The sequence below is a fragment of the Cherax quadricarinatus genome, chromosome 3 (genome assembly GCF_038502225.1).
Source record: "Cherax quadricarinatus isolate ZL_2023a chromosome 3, ASM3850222v1, whole genome shotgun sequence".
Classification (NCBI taxonomy): Eukaryota; Metazoa; Arthropoda; class Malacostraca; order Decapoda; family Parastacidae; genus Cherax; species Cherax quadricarinatus.
In genome coordinates, this window is record NC_091294.1 from 40389229 (window position 1) to 40401728 (window position 12500).

A 12500-nucleotide genomic window follows, 5' to 3' on the forward strand; every position below is an offset into this window, starting at 1 on the left:
CAAACACACACACACACACACACACACATACACACACACACACACACACACACACACACACACATACACACTCGTTCAGGACCCTGTACACCGTGTACGTTAGGCCCATATTGGAGTATGCGGCACCAGTTTGGAACCCACACCTAGCCAAGCACGTGAAGAAACTAGAGAAAGTGCAAAGGTTTGCAACAAGACTAGTCCCAGAGCTAAGAGGTATGTCCTACGAGGAGAGGTTAAGGGAAATCAACCTGACGACACTGGAGGACAGGAGAGATAGGGGGGACATGATAACGACATACAAAATACTGAGAGGAATTGACAAGGTGGACAAAGACAGGATGTTCCAGAGATTGGACACAGTAACAAGGGGACACAGTTGGAAGCTGAAGACACAGATGAATCACAGGGATGTTAGGAAGTATTTCTTCAGCCACAGAGTAGTCAGTAAGTGGAATAGTTTGGGAAGCGATGTAGTGGAGGCAGGATCCATACATAGCTTTAAGCAGAGGTATGATAAAGCTCACGGCTCAGGGAGAGTGACCTAGTAGCGATCAGTGAAGAGGCGGGGCCAGGAGCTCGGACTCGACCCCCGCAACCTCAACTAGGTGAGTACAACTAGGTGAGTACACATACACACGGAAGTGAAGGCCACTCTGGAATGAAGATCAAGCAGTGATATATGATTGGGATTTCCGTTGAGTATAATTGAGTTTCTTTTTCATGGTGTAATTATCTCTTTTAATTTGTGGGTGATGAGCTCAAGCTCTTGGTTCCGCCTCTTAACTTTCAACCAGCTGATTAGAATTTTTATTATATACTTTTTGAGAAGTAAGATCGGCTTGTACAGCCTCCTAAGTATAAATTGTGTCCTATACCTCTGGGTGATTTGAATCTATAATTTCTATCTATTCATGTCTATCATGGATATACCCCCTAGTATTGTGTATGTCGTTATCATATGCTCTCATGTTTTTTGGTATTTCATACGTTTGTGTGTACTCAGTACATTCTAGCACCCATGGGCCTCTTATACTCCACTTAACCTAAAAGTGAATACTAGGTCCAGCCTTGCTGGCTCACCCCCTCCTCTTTTTTCGGTTAGGTCCCCTGTTATGTTGGCACATAAGGTGTTCGATCACCACTTTCATCATCTTAGCCCTTTCAAGGCCCCTGTGTGGATCCCAGTTCTTCCTGTCTATTTCCTTGTGACTAAAATCTCCTCAGAAGCTTTGTATTGCTCATAATGACTCTCCTTGCTAAAAAAAAAAAAAACACCTGTATGGGCGGGGCTTCAACTCGCGACAAGTGAGTCGTAAAACTCGTGAGTTATGATCTCCTTGCTACGTTTACTATGGTCTCCATCATTGCTTTGCTATTGTTGCCCTATTCCTGTTCTATTCCTGCTGTTAAGTTATGGGTTATACATCACTGCTATCTTCATCTTGGGTCCCCAGTCTTGATGGTGCCTAATTACAACAATAATAATTTTATTAATAGGGGTTTTAATCAAGGTACACAACAGCGAAGTCATAAGCATGCAGTACAAGCTCTTGTGGTAAGAACGCTTGGTTGTACACTCACCTTGTTCTGCACCTGTGACTCCTTCATCGCTAAGGACTGTACCTGAGCGGTTCCTGGTGGGAAGATAGTGCACTAGACGGCACCTGTGTCCGGAGCCAGGTAAGCCGGTGTGAGTCTGGCGCTCGCAACTCAGTCTGTGCCTGAATCTTGTCGTGAGAGGACGCTTCTTCTTCTGCTCTCGTGCTCTCCGCTTTTCCCCCCCCAAGTTGTTTACTGGATATTTTTACCGTTCGTCGACTGCTTAACAGGTATGGTTTCACATTGCTTACATGCCGTTATGCTTTCTCTAAAATGTGTTTGATTTTAACGGAATGTCTGTTGATTTAGCTCAGTGAAAGTGCCTGCTTACTTAAGTTTATTTATTACTATGTAAACAGAGTTTAAAGAGATTTCTCTTCCTCGCTTGCTGGACACCAGGGAGAAAGAAGAGAAAGAATTCTCCCGCTATAGAGAAAGTAAGAATGAGAGAAAGGAAGAATGAGAGACACCTTTAATATTTTCGTTCACATACGTAACATATATATATATATATATATATATATATATATATATATATATATATATATATATATATATATATATATATATATATATCCAAAAGTAGCAATATAGAAGGTAGTTATTTAGATTATGGTATTGATATAGTAGGTACCGAAGTTGTGACTGTGGTGTTGTCTTCCTAGATATAACCTGCATTACGACTATCACGAGACTTACTCTACTCCAGTTAGAAAACAAGTATCTAATCTAGGTCTTTCTCTCTCTCTCTCTCTCTATCTCTCCTTTCCACCCTTGCTTATTTCCTACACTTTGACTTTTGCATATGAATTACTTTGACATCACACACACACACACACACACACACACACACACACACACACACACACACACACACACACACACACACATACATATATATATATATATATATATATATATATATATATATATATATATATATATATATATATATATATATATATATATATACATATGTACCGTTCTTCCAAGGATAATGCAATCCAGTCACGACTGGCTGCCATATCCGGGGTGCTGGTACCAGAGACCGAGCTTCTCTTGATAATTTCGTTGACTTCATTGTGGCTAACGTGCCAACCTTTGGTAAGCGAACAGTTCTGACTGTTATGGGAGACTACCACTTTTCCGCAAAAACCTTAGCGCTGAGTGTGAGTAGGGTCAGCAAGGAGAAGAGCCACTGTGAGATATGAAAGGTCTGCGGTTCTAGACATGTGCTGGTTGCAAAGATGGAAACTGTTAGGTTGAAAGTCACCCAAGAGAAGTGAACTCACAGCTAAAAAAGTGTGTTCCCTCACTTGTAGAATTGTACTCTCTAACATTGCTGCATTATCCTTTTCCATACTGGAGCTTTCCAAACTAAACTGTTTGTGAACCAAAGTTCCAGCTTGTTTCATTGTATAATGCTGGTGTTGATGTATTTAATGTTGACGTACCTGGTGTTGATTTTCTCAGTGTTGATGTCCCCAGCTACATTAGTGGCACCTTTGCACAGATGCCTCTAGAGTAGCTGGAATTATTCACTATTGCCACATTGCTTATGTTTTCAATTAGAATTTCCTTCACCAGCTCTTTGGATCTACTGGAGGCTGATAAGAAGACTGGCAAGGGAATATATGTTGTATGTATGTCCAGTTCCCCTAATCTGATTGGAAGTGTGGCTTGTTCCCACTGTAATTCGTCCAGAAAAGGATTTAAGGCTTTTATCTAGCATGAACTTCAGGAGGCAGCCGTACTCTCCTAGTTTGGGGCTGGCAAAGGTTGGGGAGAATCATGAAACGTAAGTTAGCTTTGATGAGGAGGTAGAAGACGTCATTGACATCAGTGTCACTCATCTTGGTTATCGTCTGCTTGAGGTCAAAGATTCTTTTCCAAAAATCTTACCAACAGCATTAGAGTCAAGTGGAGCATGAAGATCAATGACTCGCTCCTGACAGTGCAGCTGTGATTTGATCTGTGGGGTGTTTGCAGGAGAACATCAGTCGGCATTTTGAAGGCTTTAAGCAGAGTTCTACATTCCCTACTTGCTCTTTGATAATTCTGATGTCTTCGACAAGGAATTCTGTGGTACCTGCTAGTACACAATCATCCAAGATTCAGATCTTGAGCTCGCTGATCAGGTCCTAGATGACTTTTTTATGGTCAAGCAATACAGGAGTACTGCAGGACGTCTTCAGCTGAGTTCATTTCCAGCTTAATAAGAGAAATTTTGAGTCACTGTTTTAACAAGAGTTTATAAATGGACAAAGTTTTGGGAAATGAACATGAAGAGCTCTGAGCACAACGGTCCCTTTTGACTCAAAGATATTTAGAAAATACAATTTGATCAGAGATTTCTGACACGAGAGGTTAGTGATGTTTTCACGTGTACCACGAGCTGCAGCCTTGCAGGATCCTGAGCCCTAGCTGCCTTCATCTCAGTATGATCGCTGCATCACTGGACTGGCAACAAGGCAGCGTAAGGTGTTGCCAACAGCGATGGACCTAATTTCTCCATCCTTCTTTTTAACTGCACAGAGGAATGCACCAAGAAAAAACACAGCGAGATAGATATTGGCAGATCTTGTGAACTCGTACTGGAGACGCTCTACATTTCCGAATGCTGAGTTGAAGATTTATTTGACATTTTGAACTGTTAATCCCTTGAAACCATCCTCAGATCCTAGAGAGAGAGACATGGCAGCTTTGTTCACTTCTGATTCTTGGACCTACTCTGGTGGTGTTGTCGTGAAGATCATTGTTGTTGTTAGGAGCTCTAGATGAATGTTTGCCTTGTGGGACTTCGCCTGTAGTGGAGTCCCCGGAGGGCAATTATTTTATTGCTGATTATTAGTCAGATTGCTCCTGCAGTATTTCATTCGTTAATTTTCTTGCTGATTTGTGCTTTCATTTTGAGGACGTACTGGGAAGTTTGACTTTACCTTCTCTAGTGAGTGTTTTTCTCAGTGAAAAAGGCGAGGGAATTCGTTTAATGGCCCAATGACAGATGTTACTGGAGACTTGTCCCTCCTGGGTGGAATAGCCAACATGGCATTTCCAAACAGGAGGAGGTTTTACAATTCTCCGGTGACCTGAGGTGCATCATTAACTTTTTTCAGAAGGTCAATGAGTTTGGCATCAGCCTGGGTGGAATCATCTTTAAGGTGGCCTGTGGTCTGGTGACAAAAGCTCTCGCTTCACAAATGAAAAGTAGGGGTGTCACTGGTACACTAAGAGAAAACACAATAAATGTCCGGGGCCCAAGACTGTTCAACAGCCTCCCACCAGCAATAAGGAGCATTACGGGAAGACCCCTGGTTGTCTTCAAGAGGGAGCTGGACAGATAAGTAAAGACGGTGCCGGATCAGCCGGGGCTGTGGTTCGTACGTTGGATTGCGTGCGGCCAACATTAACAACCTCGTTGATCAGGCCCTGATCCACCGGGAGGCCTGGTCGTGAACAGGGCCGCGGGGGCGTTGATCCCCGGAATGCCCTCCAGGTAGACTCCAGGTAGAATGTCCGGGGTCGATTCCCGGCAAGGGTAGAAACATTGGGCTTGTTTCCTTACACCGGTTGTCTATGTTCACCCATCAAAAATAATTGGTACCTGGGTGATAGTAGACTGGTGTGAGTCGCATCCTGGGACATGACCTAAACTTCCCGAAATGCTCTGCATAAGAAGCAGCTTTCTATGTAGTAGTATGTCATTGTTGTCAGCTAGACTTGTATACCTTGTACATGTACTTGTAGAAATAAAGATATTATTATGTGTGACAGATTTTTAATAGATGTTGCCTTTTAGAGACTATTAGCTGAGGTGAAGCCTGAAGAGCTGGTACCTCTGATTGCTGCGAGGAATTGTTGGGAAGAATCCAGATGCCTAGACGATGACCAGACTTGTAGCTGAGTTTGCAGGTTAAGTCAGGTCTCTTGTTGATACTCCTGTCTCATTTGTACACCCGACACATGTCACGATTCCCTTCCACTTAGCTATGACATCCCTGCAGAAATCTGGCTATCATCCTCCGATTCATCCGTTAATGTGTCAAGTAAGGCTTTTCTGGGATGTACTGGTAAGGATGTTTGGGAAGAGTAGGGAAGGGAGATGGAGGTGAGTGGGGACCAGTGATAGTGTAAGGTACCAGGTGTGCGTGGGGAGGACACCAGTGGTAGTGTGAGTGAGAGATGACTCAGATTCTAAGAGCAGAATTTGGGAGAAACAGTCCCACCCTTGATCAGAGGTGGAATTTACAGTGAATCAGGTATATATATATATATATATATATATATATATATATATATATATATATATATATATATATATATATATATATATATATATATATATATATATATATATATATATATATATATATATATATACCTGAAATTGCTAAAAAACAATATCTCTCAGTCCACTGCGGGATTCGAACCTGCGCACTCTGCATCACTGTACGAAGTACTTTTGCTACCCAGCCAAATCCTAGAATAAGTATAAGCGCCTAGCCGGAGCTAGACGGGGTATCCCATACTCCGGAGCACCAGGCTTGTGATCAGTTATTTCAACATATCCTGCCCCATACAGTGAGCTTGGAAGGATATTTTCGAATGTTTACATTTAACAAACGAGTGCCAGGTACATCAACACTGGGTACGTCAACACCAGGTACTTCATCACTGGGTATATCAACACCAGGTACATCAACACCAGGTACATCAATATCAGGTACATCAACACCAGGTATATCAACACCAGGTACATCAATACCAAGTGCATCAGCACCAGGTACATCAACACTGGGTACATCAACATCAGGTACATCAACACCAGGTACATCAATATCAGGTACATCAACACCAGGTACATTAACACCAGGTACATCAATACCAAGTGCATCAGCACCAGGTACATCAACACTGGGTACATCAACATCAGGTACATCAACACCAGGTACATCAATATCAGGTATATCAACACCAGGTATATCAACACTGGATACATCAACGCCAGGTACATCAACACCAGGTACATTAACACCAGGTACATCAATACCAAGTGCGTCAGCACCAGGTACATCATCACTGAGTACATCAACACCAGGTACACCAACACCAGGTACATCAATATCAGGTACATCAACACCAGGTATATCAACACTGGGTACATGTACTATGTACATCAACACAAGGTGCCTCAACACTGGGTATATCGACACTGGGTACATCAACACCAGGTACATCAACACCAGACACATCAATACTGTGTACATCAACACAATGTGTATCAACACTGGGTATATCATCAGGTACCGCAACACCAGATATTTGAGTAGTTAATTTTTTCCTCCATTAGTTACAGACCTTCCTATTTTGACAGGACAATTGAGAACAATTACCTTGTAAGTGCTTACAGAGTTTTCCCTGTTCCTGCACATGTTTTTGTGGTAAGACACATATATCGAAGGCTACTGTATCCAAAAGTTTGGATACAGTAACCTCAGGTCCAGATGAGACTGTTGGCCAAAATACTGCTGGCGAGGTATGTAATATACACCTGACTGATGATTGTGATTGTTAAATTCTTAGCTCTCGGTGTTTCGGGGCCCCCATGTGTATGTGTACTCACCTATTTGTGGTTGCAGGGGTCGAGTCCTAGCTCCTGGCCCCGCCTCTTCACCGGTTGCTACTAGGCCCTCTCTCTCCCCGCTCCATGAGCTTTATCAAACCTCGTCTTAAAACTGTGTATGGTTCCTGCCTCCACTACGTCATTTTCTAGGCTATTCCACTGCCTTACAACTCTATGACTGAAGAAATACTTCCTACTATCTCTCTGACTCATTTGTGTCTTCAACTTCCAATTGTGGCCTCTTGTTTCTGTGTCCCCTCCCTGGAACATCCTGTCTTTGTCCACCTTGTCTATTCCACGCAGTATTTTATATGTCGTTATCATGTCTCCCCTGACCCTCCTGTCCTCCAGTGAGGTCAGGCCGATTTCCCTTAATCTTTCTTCATAGGACATTCCCCTTAGCTCTGGAACTAACCTTGTTGCAAACCTTTGTACTTTCTCTAGTTTCCTGACGTGCTTTATCAAGTGCGGGTTCCAAACAGGTGCTGCATACTCCAGTATGGGCCTGACATACACGGTGTACAGTGTCTTGAATGATTCCTTACTAAGGTATCGGAATGCTGTTCTCAGGTTTGCCAGGCGCCCATATGCTGCAGCAGTTATCTGATTGATGTGTGCTTCCGGAGACATGCTCGGTGTTATACTCACCCCAAGATCTTTCTCCTTGAGTGAGGTTTGCAGTCTTTGGCCACCTAGCCTATACTCTGTCTGTGGTCTTCTGTGCCCCTCCCCCATCTTCATGACTTTGCATTTGGCAGGATTAAATTCGAGAAGCCATTTGCTGGACCAGGTGTCCAGTCTGTCCAGGTCTCTTTGAAGTCCTGCCTGGTCCTCATCAGATTTAATTCTCCTCATTAACTTCACATCATCTGCAAACAGGGACACTTCTGAGTCTAACCCTTCCGTCATGTCGTTCACATATACCAAAAATAGCACTGGTCCTAGGACCGACCCCTGTGGGACCCCGCTCGTCACAGGTGCCCACTGTGATACATCATTACGTACCATGACTCGTTGTTGCCTCCCTGTCAGGTATTCTCTGATCCATTGCAGTGCCCTTCCTGTTATATGCGCCTGATGCTCTAGCTTCTGCACTAATCTCTTGTGAGGAACTGTGTCAAAGGCCTTCTTGCAGTCCAAGAAGATGCAATCAACCCACCCCTCTCTCTCTTGTCTTACTTCTGTTATTTTATCATAAAACTCCAGAAGGTTTGTGACACAGGATTTGCCTTCCGTGAATCCGTGCTGGTTGGCATTTATACTCCTGTTCCGTTCCAGGTGCTCCACCACTCTCCTCCTGATAATCTTCTCCATAATTTTGCATACTATACACGTCAATGACACAGGTCTATAGTTTAGTGCCTCTTTTCTGTCTCCTTTTTTAAAAATGGGAACTACATTTGCCGTCTTCCATACCTCAGGTAGTTGCCCAGTTTCCAGGGATGTGTTGAAGATTGTGGTAAGTGGCACGCACAACATATCTGCTCCCTCTCTAAGGACCCACGGGGAGATGTTGTCTGGTCCCATTGCCTTTGAGGTATCGATGTCCCTTAGCAGTTTCTTCACCTCCTCCTCATCTGTATGTATGTCGTCCAACACTTGTTGGTGTATTCCTTGCTGGTGTCCCCATCTGGTCTGTCCCCCCAGAGTCCTTCCTGTCTCTACTGTAAATACTTCCTTAAATCTCGTGTTGAGCTCCTCACATACCTCTTGATCGTTTCTTGTGAGTTCTCCACCTTCCTTCCTCAGCCTTATCACCTGGTCCTTGACTGTTGTCTTCCTCCTAATGTGGCTATACAGCAGTTTCGGGTCAGATTTGACTTTCGATGCTATGTCGTTTTCATACTGTCGCTGGGCCTCCCTCCTTATCTGTGCATACTCGTTTCTGGCTCTTCTACTAATCTCCTTGTTTTCCTGGGTCCTATGCCTCCTGTACCTTTTCCATTCTCTGTTGCACTTAGTTTTTGCCTCCCTACACCTTCGGGTAAACCAAGGACTCGTTTTGGTCTTCCTATTATTTCCGTTTCCCTTGGGAACAAAACTTTCCTCTGCCTCCTTGCACTTTGTTGCCACATATTCCATCATCTCGTTTACTGATTTTCCTACCATTTCTCTGTCCCACTGAACCTCCTGCAGGAAGTTTCTCATACCTGTGTAGTCCCCCCTTTTATAGTTTGGCCTGTCCCCTTCAGTTCCTGTTACCTTCTCCACTTGTAACTCTACTATATAGTCAAAACTCAGAACCACATGATCGCTAGCTCCAAGGGGCCTCTCATAAGTGATGTCCTCAATGTCTGAACTGCTCAGGGTGAACACAAGATCCAGTCTTGCTGGCTCATCCTCCCCTCTCTCTCTGGTTGTGTCCCTGACATGTTGATGCATGAGGTTTTCAAGTACCACATCCATCATCTTGGCTCTCCATGTTTCGGGACCCCCATGTGGCTCCAGGTTTTCCCAGTCGATCTCCCTGTGGTTGAAATCGCCCATTACCAGTAACTTTGCTCTGCTCGAGTGAGCTCTTCTTGCCACCTCAGCCAGTGTGTCCACCATCACCCTGTTGTTTTCTTCGTACTCCTCTCTTGGCCTCCTGCAGTTCTGTGGTGGGTTATACATCACTCCAATGACTACTTTATGTTCTCCGGACTGAATTGTACCTACAATGTAGTCTCTTTCTCCAATCATGTCCATGCCTTCCATTTCCTCAAATCCCCATCGGTGTTTTATGAGCAGTGCAACCCCTCCTCCCCCTCTACTCCTTCTATCTTTCCTCAGGATCTGATATCCTGTTGGGAAGATTGTGTCTGTTATTGTCTCAGCGAGTTTTGTTTCTGTGACTGCTATGATGTCTGGGGATTTTTCACTGATTCTTTCATTCCACTCCTCATGTTTATTCATTATTCCATCCGCGTTTGTGTACCAAACCTTTAGTTTCTTTTCTATCATTGTGGTCATGCAAGAATATTGGGGTTGGGGGAGCGAGAGCCTTGGTGGGGGCCTATATGGGGCTGTGGTGTAGGTGGGGTTTGTGTTGATGGGGGTGGGGTCAGAATGCCCATAAGGGACAGCTGTTGGGGTGAGGTTTGTGATATGGGGATTGGTGGCAGAGGGAACAGTGAGTGGGTTGTAGTATAGGTTGCTCAGTTGCGTTGGGAATGTCGCGGGTGGAGTCTTTTGGTGGGAGATTCTGTGGGGTGTGTTTGCCCTTCCTCCTGTGTCTGGGTCCTGCTCATTTTCATTGCTTCTCGTTCCTCCTTGCGTCTCTGTACCCTCTCTTTCAGTGTAGTCCTTTCTTCTTGTGTTCTGTCGCGGTCGAGGTATACTCTCTGGTACCCCTCTTTGTCCCTCAGTCTTGCTTTCTCTTGCAGAATCCTGGTTCGAACTGATTCTTCCTTGAAAGTTACTCTGACAGGCCGTATCCTTCCACTCGCAAACCACCCAATTCTCTGAAAATTTGTCACCTGGGTCATATTGCCCTCCCCTATTGTTTTCATGATGCCTTCAATCATTTTTTTCTCCTCCTGTTTTATTTCTTCAAAGTTGGCCCCCTTGGCTTCTTGGAGCCCGTACACAAAAACTGACCTCGCCCTTTCCTCCTCCCACTGAGTCTCCATCTGCGTCCTCTGAGGCATTTTATTTCCTTCCATTGACATGTTCTTGCCTTCAGTCCCTGTCATATCTGAAACTTCTATTCTCAGTGGACTGTCTTTCCTGACCAGCTGTCCCTTGCTACTGCAGTTGGCTGTTAGAATCTCTGCATATAGCATACCTTCATTGTCTTCGGACCTGTCGTTTGATCTTAGTGTGCTCGTCGTCTTTTCCCTGGCCCCACGTGGGTCTGATAGGGCCTTCATGTACGGCATGTCTCCGTTGTTGCTTACCATCCCCTTGTCTGCGCCTGACTTTGAATTTCCTGATGTCACACCTGAATTGTCATTTGTCTCTCTAATCTGTTTCAGGCTTTGCAGTTTCTCTTCTAAGCACTGTATCCTAGCTTCTGCTGCTAAGACCTGTACTTCCCACTTCCTGCACTCTTCAGCTATCCGCTCCTCCATTTTCTTACCAAGCTCTACTATCTTCCTTCCCCACTCTTCCTCCCTTTTTTGGAGCTCTAGCTCCCAGTCTTTCCTCCCTGGTTCGTCCACCAGATCTCTGGGTTTCCGTCCTCTAAGGCCACCCATTTTTTTTTTTTTTTTTTTTTTTTTTTTTTTTTTTTTTATTTTTTTTTTTTTTTTACTTTTTATTACCACAGACAGAAGGCTAGAGGAGGGAGAGGGTGTGGGGGAGAGAGAGAGAGGGTAGGAAGAGGGAGAGAGAGGAGAGAGAAAGGGTAGAAAGAGGGAGAGAGAGGAGAGAGTATGGGGGTGAGTGATAAGACCAAGGGGGAGGGAGAGAAATGTGAGGGGGGAGAGAAAGGGTAGAGAGAGGGAGAAAGAGAGGGAGAGGGAGAGGGAGAGAAAGAGAGAGAGAGGGAGAAAGGAGGGAAGAAGGCTATGAGAGAGAGAAACGCGAGGGAGGGAAAAGGTAAGAGGTCTGTGGGGGAGGCAGTCAAATTCCAAGGATCAGCTGTGTGTACTCACCTAGTTGTGGTTTCAGGGGTCGAGACCCAGCTCCTGGCCCCGAGTGTGTATGTGTGTGCGCGCGTGTGTGTGTGTGTGAGCACGTCAGTTGTTTATATGTCCCAGAAATACAATTCACTTCTGTGTATCCGTAATACTAATGAGATACCATTAACACTGAGAGTAGTTCTAATAATTATAATACTAGCGTGTGTTAACAAGTCATTCTTTCACCCAGTTATGTACTACCTTTTACTACATGTGTAGAGGAGGGAGAGGGTGTGGGGGAGAGAGAGAAAGGGTAAAAAGAGGGAGAGAGAGGAGAGAGAAAGGGTAGAAAGAGGGAGAGAGAGGAGAGAGTATGGGGGTGAGGGATAAGACCAACGGGGAGAGAGAGAAATGTGAGGGGGAGAGAAAGGGTAGAGAGAGGGAGAAAGAGAGGGAGAGGGAGAGAAAGAGAGAGAGAGGGAGAAAGGAGGGAAAGAGGGTATTGAGAGGGAGAGACGCGAGGGAGGGGAAAGGTAAGAGGTTTGTGGGGGAGGCGGTCAAATTCCAAGGATCAGCTGTGTGTACTCACCTAGTTGTGGTTTCAGGGGTCGAGACCCAGCTCCTGGCCCCGAGTGTGTATGTGTGTGCGCGCGTGTGTGTGTGTGTGAGCACGTCAGTTGTTTATATGTCCCAGAAATACAATTCACTTCTGTGTATCCGTAATACTAATGAGG

At 44.6% G+C, this 12500-nt stretch overlaps 1 protein-coding gene across 2 annotated transcripts in view; it reads left to right on the forward strand.

The window, feature by feature from the left end:
* The first annotated feature begins 1672 nt into the window (after nt 1-1672).
* LOC128706509 (uncharacterized) overlaps nt 1673-12500 on the forward strand; it is a 209838-nt gene continuing 199010 nt past the window's right edge. Inside the window, exon 1 of one of the 2 annotated variants that reach the window (XM_053801399.2) lies at nt 1673-1829. The gene's annotated coding sequence lies outside the window, so the exon portion shown is untranslated. The remainder of the gene's footprint in view (nt 1830-12500) is intronic. The other variant, XM_070091394.1, reaches the window with a different exon arrangement.